This window comes from Ovis canadensis, chromosome 5, assembly GCF_042477335.2.
Source record: "Ovis canadensis isolate MfBH-ARS-UI-01 breed Bighorn chromosome 5, ARS-UI_OviCan_v2, whole genome shotgun sequence".
Lineage (NCBI taxonomy): Eukaryota > Metazoa > Chordata > Mammalia > Artiodactyla > Bovidae > Ovis > Ovis canadensis.
The window spans coordinates 25,123,282-25,141,614 of NC_091249.1; the positions used below are offsets into that span (position 1 = coordinate 25,123,282).

Consider the following 18,333-nt stretch of genomic DNA (forward strand, 5'->3'; position numbering starts at 1 on the left):
GAGTAGTCATTCTCTTCTCCAGGGGATCTTTCTGACCCAGGGATTGAATCTGGGTCTCCCACATTGACAGTGGATTCATTACCATCTGAGCCACCAGGGAAGCCTAAAGCTCAGTGGCTTAAAGCAATAGACATATATACCCATGGGCCTCTGAGTCTGCTGGGGTTGGCCAGTCTGGATAGGGCTCGACTGGTTGACTCAGCTCCATTGGTCTTTTATCTTTATTCTGGGATAGTTGTGCTCATGCTGACAACTCTTTTGAGAAGCAAGATGGCAGGTGAGGCATGGGAGGTCTCTTTAGACCCAGGCTTGAAACTGGCTTATTGCCACTTCCGCCCACATGCTGTTGATCAAAGCAAGTCCAAAGTCAAGGGTTGAGGAAATACATGACAGTCACAATAAGCTGTGACAAAGAGGGAAACAGGAAGGAGTGAATAATTGAGGCCAACCTATTATTCATGGTCACCAACTCGTACAAAAGGCACAAGAGTTTAAAAGTTGGTTGACTCAGGATGGCCTCATTTGCATAAAGGAAAAAGCAGAACTTTTTTGACATTTTCAAAGGACTTTTAAAGAAACCAGGATGGCTATTTATGTTCATCATGAAGTGACTCATACAAGTCACGTGATTTAAAAATAGGAAAATTCAATGCTAATTGCATAGACTTATGGCTTCTGGAATAACAATAATAACATCTTACATTGCAGAGCATTTTAGAGCACACAATGCCTTTTCAAATCAGATGTCTCATTTTATACCCAAAACAACCCTCCTCAAGTGTTATTATCCTAGTTTTGAAGAGGAGGTGATGGAGGCTTAAGTGACTTGCTCAAGGTCACACAGCTTGCCATAGCTCAGCTCTGTCCTCCACACTCTGGCTATTCTTTGAGTTACTTTGAAGCCTGGGGGTTCACCTAGTTGCTGAACTGAGGTTCCAGTATCCCACAGAGAAGCCCTCTCTACCCCACTTCTGTTGGTCCAAACCCACCTTCATGGGCTGCATTTTTCCTATTTAATGTTTACGTCCATCTCTTTAAAAAAAGAACGTTTTAAGCACAAAGCAAAGAGAATACAATGAAAATAACACTGGACTCCCTCATCCTCATAAGCCAGCTTCTTCAGTGAGCAATGATGTGTTGGCGGTGTTTATTTTCCCCTCCCTCTTGCACTGTATTAAAAAATTTTTTGTGGGAAATTCCTTTCACATGAAATTAATCTTTTTATTTATTTACAGTTTTTTTTCCTGGCTCTGCCAGGTCTTAGTTGCGGCATGTGGGATCCAATTCCCCGACCAGGGATTGAACTTCAGGCCTTCTGCACTGGGACTCTGGAGCCTTAGCCGCTGGACCACCAGGGAAGTTTCTAAAGATTCTTTTGATGTGGATCATTTTTAAAGTCTTTATTGAGTTTGTTACAATATTGCTTCTGTTTTATGGGGGTTTCTGTTTGGTTTTTGGCCTTTAAGGCACGTGGGATTTCAGCTCCCTGACCAGCTGGGGATTGAACCTGGCTGGTTTGAACCCCCTGCCCTGGAAGGCAAAGTTTTAACCACTGGACCACCAGGGAAGTCTCTAACCCTTTGAAAGAGAACAATTCAGAGCATTTAGTACATTCACAGTATTATGCCACTTTTCTATCTTATTTTAGAACATTTGCATCACCTCAAAATGCAACCCTATACTCACTAGCAGGCAGCCCCCGTCTCCCCATGCCCCTGCTCCTAGAAACTGCCAATCTACTCTCTGTCTCGTGGCTTTGCCTATTCTGGATGTTTCATATGAAGGGAATCATACACTGTGTGACACTTTGTGTCTGGCTTCTTTCACTCAGCATTATGTTTTTGAGGTTCAGCCATGTTGTAGTATGTCTCAGCGCTTCCTTATTTTTGATGTGTGTGTTAATCACTCAGTTGTATCTGACTCTTTGAGATCCCATGGACTGTACCCCTCCAGGCTCCTCTGTCCATGGCATTCCCCAGGCAAGGATACTGGAGTGGGTTGCCGTTCCCCTCTCCATCAGATCTTTCTGATCCAGGGATTGAACCCGATTCTCCCACATTTCAAGCAGATTCTTTATAGTCTGAGCCATCAGGGAACCATTATTTTTAATGACTGTATAATATTCCACTGTACAGAGGTGTTACTGAATCCAAGCTCCTACTGCTTGCTGCACAACAGGCCAATAAATCAAGAAACAAGTTGTCGGGGCAAGCAATATCGACTTGATTTGGAAAGCCAGCAAACTGAGAAGATGGCGGGCTAATATCCCAAAGAACCATCTTCCCTGAGTTAGAATTCAGGCTTCTTTGATACGGAAAGGGGAGGAGGTGTGGTTGGTTGCTGCAAACTTCCTGATGTCAAGAATCCTTTGTTGCAGCTGTCTGGGTAGGTCAGGTCACCATGTTCAAGTAAACCTCCAGCAAGACAAATGTCATTCTCTGTTCTGCAACTTTGGGGGGTGGGGTGCAAACTGTGTTTAATGTAGTCTAGGGCTTATAAAAAGAGATTGGAAAACACGTGGAATTAGAAAAAACCATTTAAACAGCAAACATTGGTAAACACAATACATCTGTGGCTACAAGGGGGGAAATCCATGGACGTTTGGCCAGAGTACACTGTTTGGGGCAGGCACTCAACAGGGGGTCTTTCCAGCGGAGCATGAGAACCAATGGCTAGAAGCGTACCCAGTATTGACTCCAGTCAGGGCGAGCTGGTATGTGTATCCAAACCAAGCAAGTTCAGTCCCGAGGCACCCGAGCATGTATTCAGCAGAATGTGCCAGCTGCCCTCTGAAACAGCTGTCACATAATCATTTATAAAACAGGGGGCAAGAGCGAGAGGCCACGGGGCAAGAAAGCCTGACCACACCATCTTGGCTAATTTGCTCTCTCCCCACAAAAAGAGGAAATTGTAGGAAGGTAGGAGGAATCAGGAGAAGGCGATGGCACCCCACTCCAGTGCTCTTGCTTGGAAAATCCCATGGACGGGGGAGCCTGGTAGGCTGCAGTCCATGGGATTGCAGAGAGTTGGACACAACTGAGTGACTTCACTTTCACTTTTCACTTTCATGCCTTGGAGAAGGCAATGGCAACCCACTCCAGTGTTCTTGCCTGGAGAATCCCAGGGACGGGGGAGCCTGGTGGGCTGCCGTCTATGGGGTCGCACAGAGTCGGACACGACTGAAGCGACTTAGCAGAGGCAGCAGCAGGAAGAATCAGCATTTTCAAGAAGCCAGATCTGCACATCCTGTGATTCCCATCAGCAATGTCAACCCACCTTGTTGCGACTGTTGTTTAGTCGCTAAGTCGTGTTCTACTCTTTGCAACCCTATGGACTGTAGCCCACCAGGCCCCTCTATGCATGGAACTTCCCAGGCAAGAATACTGGAGAAGGTTGCCATTTCCTTCTCCACATTCTGCAACTTTTTATCTCTATATGAATGGTAAAGTGTTATACCTTTAAAGGTCAGAGGCTTGAAAATGGGCTATCCAGTGTATTTCAGGCTATAGGCAACATTATTATAGCAAAAGCAATAGACTGCAAAGGTTAAAGTGAAAGATTCAATATGGAGTCACGTTTCTTCTTCCCTATTACAGAGGATCTGAAATTTTGTTTATTCATTCATTACTCCTGGAAACGACCTATCACCTTAAGCATAAATACTTCAACATGTATCCCTAATACATAAAGACTTTAAAAAACAACATAATCAAAATACTGGGCTTCCCAGGTGGTAACAGAATCCACCTGCCAATGCAGGAGACACGGGGATATGAAGTTTGATCCCTGGGTAGGGAAGATCCCCTGGAGTAGGAAGTGGCAACCCACCCCAGTATTCTTGCCTGGAAAATCCCATGGTCAGATGAGCCTGGCGGGCTACAGTCCATGGGGCAGCAAAGAGTCAGACAGGACTGAGCACAATCAAAATACTACTAAGAAACTTTATAAAAAGAACAGTAATTCTTTAATATCCCCTAACACCTAGCCCAGGTTTAATTGCTCCTGTATAAACAATGCTTCTTTCCCCAGTGAGGTAAATCCTCCCATTTTGACTCCACTTTATGAAACATGAGGCTTCTCTCTGCCCTAGATGCTTCTTATAAGACATACAGCTCATCTTTAAAAGGAGCCTCCTTTAAAAGGAGAAAGGGGGTCACCCCAGTTTTGGAAACCTATGTCTACGCACGCAGCAAACAAACCTGTGAAGCTTGCCATCAATTGCCTTTTTGCATCCAAAGACTCAAATTTTCTTCTTGCTGCCTTTATATTCAAATCATACAACTCCCTTTGCCTTAAGGGGGTGGGAGGGAGCTCAAAGAAATGCTGTTTCGCCAGAGAACAGAAGAGACTGGGGGTGGGGTAGGGTTAGCAGCTGTCCTCTAATTAGTGTTTCTGTAAGGGCATCAATAATTTAGGTAATCTGGCGGAGGGGAGATGGTTAAATTATAAGTGTGATTCCACATCCATGCTGATTCCCGCCTGCTACACACGCCCCTTCCGCAAACCCACTAAGTAGGAGAGACAGAGCCTTTCCTGGCTCCTTAAGAGAAGCTGCTCTGGAAGAAGGTAGAGGGGTGATACACAGCATCCTTCCAGAGAGTCCTGCCCCGTGCTGGGAGGTCGCGGTCCAGTGTTAAGGGGCAGAGAGCCGAGAGTAAGAATTCCCTTTTATTTTCCCCTGAGGAGCACTGTGGATGGGAGGCTGGATAGTCTCCCTGTCCTGGGTTCCCGAGCAGTAAGTACTTTGCTGGAGATGATCAGGGGCTGATGACACGTTAGTCCTCCCCTGTCTCCTCCCAACATTAGGGAAACCTCCCCCTCTTCCTTTTCCCTTTCCCCCACTGTTATCTGGCACAGAAGCCCCATTTGGCACCTGCCTTTGTGGGGAGCCCTCAGCTCTGAGCTTGGCTGCTCTTGGTGTCCCCTTTCTCTCTCTTTCCTCTGGGGCCCCCTTTTCCTTTCCATTGGGCAGGCAATGGATGCGTGGGCATCTGCTGGCTTGGACCCCTGGGCGCTGACAAGGTGGGGCCCTCAGGACAGCCGGAGGACTCGCTGCGCTGCCCACTAACCACACAGCCTGAGCGCCAGAGCCCATGCAACACAGGTGAGTGAGCGACAAAATCTGGGGGGGCAGAGTTCTGCAGGGAGTCTAATCTTTATTTCCTTGCTGCAACCTTACCTGTATAGGCAAAGGTAAGAACCCAATGACCCCCTCCTTCCTCTGAATAGGTTTTCTCTGGGGGTGGGAAGTTTATTTCTCTCCGCAGCTTCTCTTGCTGGGGGCAGACTCCCTGATTTCCAGCTTTTACTTCTTGCTGAAATATTCATTTTCTCTCAACTGCCCTTGGCCCTCCTGTAGTACTTGATATCTCTGCCACCTGCTCTGGGCCTGTGACATTTCCCCAATGATCACGGTTTCTAAGCTAAGTCTAATTCTACTTTTTTTAAAATGTCTCCCCCAACCCCGTCTCCTGTCCTCCGCCACGCCCCCGGCCATCACTCAAGTCTAAATTAGTCTGTTTTTGCTTTAAGATACAGGCAGGCTGGACTAAGTGACGAGCTTGGAATCTTGCGCGCCTTCCCCTCCCCCATCGCCTACGACTTTGTGGGGGGGGGCGGGGTGGTGGTCCCAGAAACAAAAGTTCACGCCCCCCCGTGTCGCCGGTCCTTGTTTGCTGTGCTCTAACCAGCGTGAATACGTTTGGAAAAAGGGAGATGGCAGATGGCTGTTGAGGATAATTACGCCGTCTTAGGCAACCTCTTGTTCTGTTTAATATTTAATATTCTGCCCTCCCTTGCTCCAAATGAAAAGCAGAGACAGTGCTAGGCACCCCTCTAGACCAACCCCTCCCTTTAGGAAATGTTTGGACAGAACTGACTCTCCGGGTGGCTTTTATTTCTCAAGAAATGAGAGAAATCACTCTCCTCTCTGGCTCTCGCCCGCTGACAGCTTCAGAGAACACGTGGCTGGTGGGGGCGGGAGGGGGAAGCGCCCCGAAGGCTGGGCTCCTCTGCCTTTTCCCGGGGCTCGGGCTTTGAGGGTTCCTGAGGGACTGAGCTGGAAGAAGGAATCAAAAGGAAATGTAAACAGGAGGACGATATAGCTTCCAGGAGGCAGTGGCCTCCGCCGTGGCTGAACAGACAAGAGGGGCGCTCTTCCCTGGGCCGCCTCCTTCCTTAGCTTCTAGGTGCCGGGGTAGGAGGCGGGTAGGGATCTCCACTAGGTATTCCGGTTCCATCCTGAGTTTCCTGTTCAGAGCCGCCAACTTCAGGGCAGACCTGCCATTTCCCCTGCGGGCTCTTTCACGGACAGGCTTAGGTCTCTGGGGGATGGGGGAGGGATGGGGGAGGGATGGGGGAGGGATGGGGGAGGGATGGGGGAGGGATGGGGGAGGGATGGGGGAGGGATGGGGGAGGGATGGGGGAGGGATGGGGGAGGGATGGGGGAGGGATGGGGGAGGGATGGGGGAGGGATGGGGGAGGGATGGGGGAGGGATGGGGGAGGGATGGGGGAGGGATGGGGGAGGGATGGGGGAGGGATGGGGGAGGGATGGGGATGGGGGGTTGCGGTGGGGAAGTTGGGAGAAAGGCAGTCTCCTGTGTCTGGCTGACTCTGGCCCCTCACCCCTGACTTGGTTTCTAGATCTTCCAAACCCAAGACCCGGGTTGCAGGAAAGCTCCCAACTCCAGAGGTCTTAGTAGCTGACTATCCCATTGATGTTTTCCTCTAAAACACTGGGATATGCAGGCACGCATAAAGGCGTTCCAGCCAATGCATGGTGCCTTACTCTGCTTTTCGTAGAAGGAAATGGAAACCCACTCCAGTATTCTTAACTGGAGAATTCCATGGACAGAGAAGCCTGGCGGGCTATACAGTCCATGGGGTTGCAAAGAGTCGGAACGACGGAGTCGTTGAGCACATAAAGATGCTGCTTGAGGCAAATGCCGTCATCCCTCTAGATAAGACTGGGTTACTTCAGTGCTGCCCCTCTTGCTCCCCCAAAGTAAGTGGAAAGATCAGGACTAAGGTTCTGGAGGCAAAGGGCAGATTTTTTTTTCTAAAGGTGTTTTATTTTTGGGGGGTGAGGTGGGCAGCACTGACATGAGGAATCTTAGTTCTCCCAGCAGGGATCAAACCCATGCCCCCCCACAATGGAAGTGTAGAGTCTTAACCCCTGGATTGCCAGGGAAGTCCCCCAAGGGCGGATTGACATTGAACAAATTACTGGGCAAATGACCGGCAAAGTAATGCCAAGTGCAGCTCTTGAACATCATAGCACCAGCAGAAGGTTTGACTTGTTTTCTTATTTTTTTTTTAAATGCAACCTTACAGGACAAGAGGGCCCTTAGTGGCCAAGGGCAAGTGAGGGAAGATCTTATTCCAGGATCTTTCAAGCCAACTGTCTTCACAGTGACAGACAGGCTAGGGCTCTTGGCATGCTCTCGTAAGCCCCTCCCGGCAAGGCCAAGCCTGTCTGATGGCGGTCAGTGAGACTGACTTAACTGAGTGCGGGAGGGGAGGGGAGCTGGTCAGACTCCTCAGACCTTCATCTTCAAAATGCAGACCCTGGACTGGCAGCATACTCTGGGAATGCAGAGTCTCAGGCCCCATCCAGGCCTGTTGAGTTAGAATCTGCATTTCAGCTGGATTCCAGGGCAGAATCAGAGTCTGACTGGCTAGTCAGAGTCTTAGAAACTGGGGCTTAAGTCTGTGCATCAGTGTTCTAGTTGACAGGCCAATTGTGGCATCCCAATAGTAGAGGTCCTGGGGGACCAGGCCAGGTGATGCTCAGTGCTGGGCACATAGTAGGTGCTCACTAAATCTTGGCCACTTGTTTGTTGTTGATATTGTTGCAAGAATTGATTAATGAAGGTAATGTGGTTTTGTAAAGCTTCATTTATTATGGGCTTCCTAGGTGGTTCCGTGAGTCTGTCTGCCAACACAGGAGATATAGGAGATGCAATTTCGATCCCTGGGTCAGGAAGATCCCCTGGAGGAGGAAATGGCAACCCACTCCAGTGTTCTTGCCTGGGAAATCCCATGGACTGAAGAGCCTGGTGGGCTACAGGCCATGGAGTCACAAAGAGTTGGCCACTACTGAGTGACCGACTTGTTGTTCAGTTGCGAAGTTGTGTTCGATTCTTCACTACCCGTGGACTGCAGCACCCCAGGCTTCCCTGTCCCTCAGTATCTCCCAGAGTTTGCCCAAGTTCATGTCCATTGAATTGGTGATGCCATCCAACCATCTCACTGTCTGTCACCCTCTTCTCCTTCTGCCTTCAATCTTCCCAGCATCAGGGTCTTTTCCAGCGAGTCTGCTGTTCCCCTCAGTGGATAAAGTATTGCAGCTTCAGCATTAATCCTTCCAAAGAGAATTCAGGGTTGACTTCCTTTTGGATCGACTGGTTTGATCTCCTTGCTTTTCAAGGGACTCTCAAGAGTCTTTTCTAGCACCACAGTTCAAAGGCATCAGTTCTTCAATGCTCTGCCTTCTTTATTGTCCAGCTCTCATATCCGTACAAGACTATGGAAAGACCATAGCCTTGACTATATGGACCTTTGTCAGCAGAGTGATGTCTTTGCTTTTGAACACACTGTCTAGGTTTGTCATAGCTTTCCTGCCAAGAAGCAGTCGTCTTCTAATTTCATGGCTGTGTGCACCATCCACGGTGATTTTAGAACTCAAGAACAGGACATCTATCATTGCTTACACCTTTCCCCCTTCTATTTGCCATGAAGTGATGGGACTGGATGCCATGATCTTAGTTTAATATTGAATTTTAAGCTGGCTTTTTCACTCTCCTTCTTTACCCTTATCAAGAGGCTCTTTAGTTCCTCTTCACTTTCTGCCATTAGAGTGGTATCATCCGCATATCTGAGGTTGTTGACATTTCTCCTGGCAATCTTGATTCCAGCTTGTAACTCGTCCAACTTGGCATTTCCCATGATGTGCTCTGCATAGAAATTAAATAAACAGGGTGACAATAAACAGCCTTGGCATACTCCTTTCTCAATCTCAATGAACCAGTCAGTTGTTCCGTACAGGATTCTAACGGTTGCTTCTTGGCCCGCATGCAGGTTTCTAGGAGGACAGGTAATATGGTCTGGTATTCCCATCCCTTTAAGAATTTTCCACAGTTTGTTATGATCCACACAATCAAAGGCTTTAGTGTAGTCAATGAAACAGAAGTCGATGTTTTTCTAGAATTCCCCTGGTTTCTCTATGATCCAGCAAATGTTGGCAATTTGATCTCTGGTTCCTGGGTCTTTTCTAAACCCAGCTTGGACATATGGAAGTCCTCGGTGCACATAATGCTGAAGTTAGCATGCAGGATTTTGAGCATGACCTTTCTAGCATGGGAGATGAGTACAACTGTCCAGTGGTGTGAACACTCTTTGATACTGCCCTTGGGAACTGGGATGCGGACTGACCTCTTCCAGTCCTGTGGTCACTGCTGGGTTTTCCAGATTTGCAGACACATTGAGTGCAGCATTTTAATAGCATCATCTTTTAGGATTTTAAATAGCTCTGCTGGAATTCCGGCACCTCCAATAGCTTTATTGGCAGCAGTGCTTCCTAAGGCCCACTTGACTTCACACTCCAGAATGTCTGGCTGTACAAAAAAGATCTTAATGACCCAGATTACACAATGGTGTAGTCTCTCACTCAGAGCCAGAATGAACGGCTTAGCACAAACTTATTTATTACCTTTTTGATCATTAAAAAAATTGAAGTATAGTTATTTTACAGTGTTGTTAATTTACAGTGTTGTGTTAGTTTTAGGCCTACAGCAAAGTAATTTATATATATATAGATGTATACAATACAGGAGACCCTGTTTTGAATTCCGGGGTTGGGAAGATTCCCTGGAGAAGTGATAGGCTACCCACTCCAGTATTCTTGGGCTTTCCTCATGGCTCAGCTGGTAATTATCCACCTTCAGTGCGGGAGACCTGGGTTTGATCCCTGAGTTGGGAAGATCCCTGGAGGAGGTCATGGCATCCCATTCTAGTATTCTTGCCTGGAGAATCCCCATGGACAGAGGAGCCTGGTAGGTTATAGTCCAGGGGGTCTCAAAGAGTTGGACATGACTGAGTGACTAAACACGGCGTATATATGTATATATATTCTTCCTCAGATTCTTTTCCACCATAGGTTATTACAAGATATTGATCTCAGTTCTCTGTGCTAATTTTGGCTACTTTTAAATTTCTCTCCAGAACAAGGATGTGTATCCAGTTTCTTTTCTAATTTAAAATACACCCAACATAAAGTTTACTGTTTTTACCATTTTAATTTCACCAGTTAAGCAGTATTAGTATATCTGTAATGTTGTGCCACCATTACCTCTATGTATTAACTGTTCCAGAATTTTCTGTTCAATTCAAACAGAAACTCTCTACCATGAAACAGTTACTCTCATTCCTCAACGCCCTGGCCCCTGGCAACCAACTACAGGCTTTCTCTCTTTATGGATTTCCCTCTTCTCCGTACTTCATAGAAATGTGTCTGACTTCTTTTCACTTCTGATTTCTTTTGTAGCTCAGACGTCAACTTCCCCTTTCTTTCACGTGTCCCACCTACCCCTCCCTTAGAGCATGCAGGTCAGATGAGTATTGGAAACATATCCTAGACCCTACTATTTCACACATTCATCCGTTTTTATTTTGAAATTTTTTTAAAAATTGGCATAGAGCCGATTAATGTTGTGATAGTTTCAGGTGAACAATGAAGGGACTCAGCCACGCAGGTACATGTATCCATTCTCCCCAAACCCCTTCCCTCCCCGGCTGCCACATCACGTTGAGCAGAGCTCCCTGTGCTAGCCAATAAGTTCTTGTTGATTATCCACTTTAAATACAGCAGTGTGTACATGGCCATCTCAAACTCTCTAACTATCCTTTCCTCCTGGCAGCCATAAGTCTGTTTTCTAAGTCTGTGAGTCTCTTTCTATTTTGTAAGTTCATTCGTATCATTTCTTTTTAGATTCCACAAATAATGGATGTCATGTGCTATTTCTCATTCTCTGTCTGAATTACTGCACTCAGTACGACACTTTCTAGGTACATCCGTGTTGCCATGAATGGCATTATCTCATTCTGTTTAATGGCTGAGTAACATTCCATTGTGTATATGGACCACATTTTCTTCATCTATTCCCCTGTCAATGGACATTTAGGTTGCTTCCATGCCTTGGCTGCTGTGAATAGTTCTGAAAGAACGTTGGAGTGCGTGTATCCCTTCAGATCATGCTTTTCTCTGGACGTATGCCCTGGAGTGAGATTGCAGGGTCATACAGTAATTTTAGCTTTAGGTTTTTAAAGAACCTCCGTACTGTTCTCCACAGCGGATGCACCAATTTACATTCCCACCGACAGTCACATGTTCATTCTTAGTGAGCAAGAACAATGTAGGGAGGCTCAGTCTTTAGATATTTTTTCAGGACTGGAAACCCAGACGACTCACTTCTTCTTTTTCTAAAAGTGATTCCGATTTTAGTATCCAGCTCTTTCCCTCCCGCCAAAACCATCACTACAATTTCTTTCAGCTCCAGTGGGGAGGCAGTTTCTAGATGATATCTTGAGAGTTTTAAGATCTCAAGGTGTGGAATAATTGAGTCACGGTGCCACACAGTTGGTACTCAGTAAATATTTGCTGAACAAACGATGTATGTCAGCACTGACAATTACCGTCATAATGGATTAATGTCTTCGTGTAGCAATATGTTGATGACCATCCACAGCCGCTGGTTGGTCAAAGGGGCAGAATGAATGAGGGAGATCATGAAGTTCCTACTAATGCTAAGTGCCAAGTCAAAAACACATGTACTGGGGACTTCCCTGGTGCTCTAGTGGCTAAGACTCCGAGCTCCTAATGCAGGGGGTCTGGGTTCCATCCCCGGTCAGGGAACTAAATCCCACGTGCTGCAACTAAGAGTTTGAATGCTGCCACTAAACATTCTGTGTGCTGCAGCTAAGCCCCGGTGCAAGCAAATAAATGAATAAAACCCATGTATTGAAGGCAAAGGATTCCAAAGATGTAGTTTGTAGGCAAAACTGTGCCCCTAACCCTGAGAACACATAGGACAGCAAATGTCCCTTAAATGTTTGGTTTAAGGGAACAACATTAGAGCCTTATTCTCTTCCTGGCAGTCAATTTTTTTTTTTTCCGTTTAACCTTCCGGTTCCAATGGATTCAAGTAAGTTTAAGAGAGAAAGCGACAATATAGGATGATGAGTGGTGTCAGTCGTCTGGAGCATGAGCCCAGTTGTGATATTGCTCTGCACAAGAGGATCTACCTTGTTTCTTTTGCCACACAACTTGTGGGATCTTGGGTTTCCCTGGTGGCTCAGATGGTAAAGAACCTGCTTACAATGCAGGAGACCCAGGTTCGAATCTTGGGTTGGGAATATCCCCTGGAGGAGGAAACAGCAACCCACTCCGGTATTCTTGGCTGGGAAATCCCACGGACAGAGGAGCCTGGCGGACTGCAGTCCAGACAAGACTAAGCATGCGCGCACGCCTCACTTGTAGGAAATTACCATGTGTGGGTCACTGTTGCGAGCACATTGCGTAGATTGAAATGAGTTCATCTTCACAAGAGCTTGATGAAGTCTGTGCTCTCATCATCCTCATTTTACAGATGGGGAAACTAGCTCAGAGAGGTGAAGTGGCTTGCCCAAGGTCACGTAGCAGGAAGGGACTGATTCAGGAACCAAGCAGGCCGGTTGCAAAGCTGGGGGCATTTCTCCACCAACTCTCATCAGTCATTGGTTGAGGAATATTCCAAGGGTATTAACTCCCCAGAACCTCTGGCCTGTCCTTCGATCCTGCAGCCAGAACTAGCCCCATGCAGGGAGTGGCAGGTGCTGGAGGTAGAGAGCCGTGGGCACATGTGGGCAGGTGAAGGATTTGGGCGCTGGTAAATTCTCTTGAAGGCTTGATAGCAGAATAATCCTTTTTCTTTTCTTTTCTTTTTTTTTTTAAGATTCATTTGTCTTTGGCTGTTCTGGGTCTTCGTTGCTGCCTGAAGGCTTTCTCAAGTTGTGGTAATCAGGGGCTACACTCTGTTGCGATGCTCGGGCCTCTCATCGCAGTGGTTTCTCCTGTTGCAGAGCACAGGTTCTCAGTCCGCAGGCTTCAGTGGTTGTGGCACACAGGCTTTGCCACTCTGAGGCACGTGGGATTCTCCCGGACCAGGGATCAAATGTGTGTCCCCTGCATTGGCTGGAGTTTTCTTAACCACAATTCGTCATTGTTGTTCAGTTGCTCAGGTGTGTCTGACTCTTTGCAACCCCATGGACTGCAGCACGCCAGGCTTCCCTGTCCTTCACTATCCCCTGGCGTTTGCTCAAACTCACGTCCATTGAGTTGATGATGCCGCCCAACCATTTCATCCTTTGTTGCCCTCTTCTCTTCCTGCCCTCAATTGCCACTCATTAACCAGTAGACCACCAGGGAAACCCCAGAAACATCTTTAAAAAAAAAAAACACTACAATTCCCCTTTTATTTATTTATTTTGCCTATGCCCAGGGGCATGGAAGATCTTAGTTCCCTGACCAGGGATCAAACCTATGCCCCCTGGCACTGGAAGTGTGCAGTCTCACCCCTTGGACTGCCAGGAAAGATCCACAGAAACATCTTTTGAGCTGGACTTTGGAGATGGGGAGATAGAAGGATATTCAGGATGGAAGGCAAAGAGGTGTGGAAGTTAGGATGTGTTCAGGATTGGCAGCGGGAAGTCTTTGGGATTGGCCAACAGATAACCTGATAGGCTATGATGAATTAAAGTGAGAGTTAGGGCTCAGAACACAGAGGAAAAGATTACAGTCCCTCTACATGGATCGAATGAGGGTCTGAACCTTGGCAAGTGAAAGAGAAGTATGAGGAAGAGTCAGTAGCCCTGATGATGAGTAGAATGTGGGGTGAAGGAGGGAGAGAGGGTGATTGCTCCTATGACTTGTTGAGTTTCTTACAAATCTGACTTCCAGTGGTGCCTGAGAACACCCGAGTCAGGCCATGTCCCTCCTCTGCTTAGAATCTTCCATGGCTCCCACCTTCAGTCAGATCAGTTCAATCTCTCAGTCATGTCCGACTCTTTGTGACCCCATGGACTGCAGCACACCAGGCCTCCCTGTCCATCACCCACTCCCGGAGTTTACTCAAACTCATGTCCTTTGAATTGGTGATGCCATCCAACCATCTCATCCTCTGTCATCCCTTTCTCTTCCCACCTTCAATCTTTCCCAGCATCTTTTCCAATGAGTCAGTTCTTTGCATCAGCTGGCCAAAGTGTTGGAGTTTCAGCTTCAACATCAGTCCTTCCAATGAATATTCAGAACTGATTTCCTTTAGGATGGACTGGTTGGATCTCCTTGCAGTCCAAGGGAACTCTCAAGAGTCTTCTCCAATAGTTCAAAAGCATCAGTTCTTTGGTGCTCAGCTTTCTTTATAGTCCAACTCTCACATTCATACATGACTACTGGAAAAACCATGGCCTTGACTAGACGGATCTTTGTTGGCAAAGTAATGTCTCTGCTTTTTAATATGCTGTCTAAGTTGGTCATAACTTTTCTTCCGAGGAGTAGGCGTCTTTTAATTTCATGGCTGCAGTCACCATTGCAGTGATTTTGAAACCCCCCAAAATAAAGTCTGTCACTGTTTCAATTGTTTCCCTATCTATTTGCCATGAAGTGATGGGACTGAATGCCATGATCTTATTTTTTTCAGTGTTGAGTTTTAAGCCAACTTTTTCACTCTCCTCTTTCACTTTCATAAAAAACAACAGAAACAACAACAGCAAAATCCTATGTCCTCTCTGTAATCCACAAGGCTCTCTACCATCTATCCCTGTCGCCTTCTTCTGTCAGCTCACTTGCTCACTATGCTCCAGCCACACGGGCCTCCTTGTTGTTCCCTGGACTCACCAGGCACGCTCCATCCATGGGGCCTTTGCACGGGCTATTCCCTCTGCCTGGACCACTCTCTCCCCCCTCCACCGCCCAACCCTCACGGCTCCTCCCTCACCTCCTTCAGATCTTTGCTCAAATGGATCTTTGCCACAAGGGTCCTTTCTGACCACCTTCTTCTTCTTTTTTAAATTATTATTTTTTAATTTTGGCGGTGCAAGGTCTTTTTTGCTACGTATGGGCTTCTCTAATTGTGGAGCATGATCTCTGGCTCCATAATTGTGACGTGCAGACTTAGTTGCCCCACAACCATGTGGGATCTTAGTTCCCCAACCATAGATGGAACCCATTTCCCCTGCATTGGAAAGTGGATTCTTAACCACTGGACCACCAGGGAAATCCTACCTTCTGTAAATGACATTCCACTTCCCCTTCTTTTTCCTCCTCTTCTATTTTCTTTCCTCTGTCTGCATAATTTTACTTGTTTAATCTTGTTTCTTGTCTGTCTCGCTTACTAGAATGTCCGTTCCACGAGGGCAGGGAATCCATATTCCCTTTTGTTTGCATATTCTCTTTGGGTCCCCTACAACAGACACATAGTAGGTGCTCAATAAATATCACTGGCTAGATGAATGAGTGAATGATGGAAAGGATGATGGAGCCATGAGACTATAATTGGGAAGAAGAATTCAGCTTGTGGTATTTCCCTGGTGGTCAAGTGGTTAAGAATCCACCTCCCATTGCAGGGGATGTGGGTTCGATCCCTGGTTGGGGAACTAAGATCCCACATGCTGCAGGGCAGCTAAGCCTGGGAGCCTCAGCTAGAGAGCCTGCTTGCTGCAACTATGGAGGCTGTGCGCTCTGGAGTCCGAGCACCACAACTGGAGGGAAGCCCATGCCTTGAACGTACAACCTGTTGCAGCCATAAATAAATAAATCTCAGTGGTTCACCTGGATGTTGCCCAGCAGCCTGCACCCCAAGGGTTTCCACTCCTCTCTCCTTCCTAAAGCCTAGTCAGTGACCAGAGGCTGCTGTGAAAAATTATCCGGCAATCCCAGGGGATCTGTTCATCCTGGTGAGAGGGAGTGTGTGTCTCCCTCCACTGTGACGGACAACTGACCAAGCAGGTGAAAAACAAGCCCAGCTGCGACATAGTTTCTTCTCAGCAGGGGAGGGACCTTTGCAGCTGTACTCAGGTCTATGCTGGCGTGCTGGTCTCAGCCTAGCCTTCAGCCTTTGCCATCTGGCTTGACATTTTCTTTAGCTCTGTTCTCGTGTATGTGGGGCAATTCTGGAGTTTGGCCCCAAGCAACAAGAGCTCTTATTGGCCCTGGCTTTTTCATTTCACCTTTCTCTTAGCTTCTCTTGGCATAGGTGGGGTATGGGGTGAATTCACTCTGCCTGAGACAGAGTGGCTTTGGGTTGTCTGAATTAGCATGAAAGCTCTGATATATGTCTAGATCTCCTTATTGGTGCCCTCAATAAGTGGATGTCTGCACTGCTATATTTAAAATGGATAACCAGCAAGTACCGACTGTACAATGCAGGGAACTCAGCTCACTCTGCTCATTATTATGTAACAACCTAAATGAGGAAAGAGTTTGAAAAAGAAGAGATACATGTATATGTATAACTGATTCGCTTTGCTGTACACCTGAAACTAACACATTGTTAATCAGCTATACTCCAATATAAAAGAAAAAGTTTAAAAAGAGGGTGTTTAAAACAATTATTTTCGATTGTGCTGAGTCTTTGTTGCTGTGCTCAGACTTTCTCCAGGTGCAGCGATGGGGGGCTTCTCGCTATGGTTGCTTCTCTTGTTCTGGAGCCCTGGCTCTAGGCATGCCGGCTTCAGTAATTGCAGCATGCAGGCTCAGCAGTTGCAACTCACTATTCATCTCCAGGACTCTTCTTCATCTTCTCAAGCAGAAACTCTGTCCCCATTAAACATTAAACCCCACTTGCCCTCCTCCCAGCCCCTGGCAACCCACCATTCTACTTTCTGTCTCTATAATTTGGCCTCATATAAGTGGAATCGTACAGCAGTTGTCCTTTTGCGACTGGTCTTCTTCATTGAGCATAATGTTCTCAAGGTACATTCATATTGTGGCACGTGTCTGGATTTCCTTCCTTCTCAAAGCCAAAAAACATCCCATTGGATATTTCGTTAGTCTTCATCTATCGATGGACATTTGGATTACTTCCCTGTTACCTTTCAGCTCTTCCACCAGCAGTGCATGAGGGTTCGCTTTTCTCTGTATCATCACTTGTCATCTCTTATTCTTTAAAAAAATAATTTTATTTATTTGTTTATTGGTTGTGCTGGGTCTTCGTGGCTGCTCGGGCTTTTCTTTAGTTGGGGCGAGCAGGGGCTACTCTCTAGTGGTGCAGACTTCTCCTTGTGGTGGCTTTCATTGTGGAGCATGGGCTCAAGGGCGCCAGAGTTTCAGTAGCGGAGGCACATGGGCTTAGTAGGTGCGACTCCCGGGCTCTGCAGCACAGGCTAAGTAGTTGTGGCGCTCGGGCTTAGTTGCTCCTCGGCAGGCGGTATCATCCTGTATCAGGGGTCGCACCCATGTCTCCTGCGTTGGTAGAAGGATTCTCTATCACTGAGCTGCCAGGGAAGCCCTCTTGTCTTTTTGATGGTAGTGATTCTAAACAGTGCACAACAATATCTCATTGTGGTTTTGATTTGCATCTCCCTGAGAATTAGTGATGCTGAGCACATTTTCATTTGACTGTTGGCCATTTGGATGTCTCTTTTAGAAAAATGTTATTTAGTGCCTCCATTGATTTTTTTTTTTAAACTATGTTTTGACTGCACTGCAAAGCATGGGACATCTTCATTCCCTAACCAGGGATCAAACCCACACCCCTTGCAGTGGAATCTTGAAGTCTTAATCATGCGACCACCAGGGAAATCTCCTCTGCCAAATTCTTTAATTAAAATTTTTATTTTGTATTGAAGTATAGCTGATGAACAGTGTCGTGATAGTTTTAGGTGGACAGCAACAGGACTCAGCCATACAATTTTTTTTTTTTTAAGCTACTGAGTTGTATGAGTTCTTTACAGATTTTGGATACCAACCTCATATCTGATATATGGGGCTTCCCCAAGTGGTGCTGATGGTAAAAAATCCACCCACCAATGCAGGTAGATTTGAGAGACCCAGGTTTGATCCCTGGGTCCAGACAATCCCCTGGAAAAGGAAATGGCAACTGACTCCAGTATTCTTGCCTGGAGAATCCCATGGACAGAGGCACCTGGCAGGCTACAGTCCTTAGGGTCGCACAGAGTTGGACACAACTGAAGCCACTTAGCACTCACATCCGATGCACAATTTGCAAATATCTGTTCCTGTTCTATAGATTGCCATTTGTTTTGTTGATGGTTCCTTTGGCTGTACAAAATCTTTTTAG

General features: G+C 46.7%; 1 pseudogene; it reads left to right on the forward strand.

The window, feature by feature from the left end:
- The first annotated feature begins 270 nt into the window (after positions 1-270).
- Positions 271-18,333, forward strand: part of LOC138440647 (mitochondrial transcription rescue factor 1-like) — a 30,805-nt pseudogene continuing 12,742 nt past the window's right edge.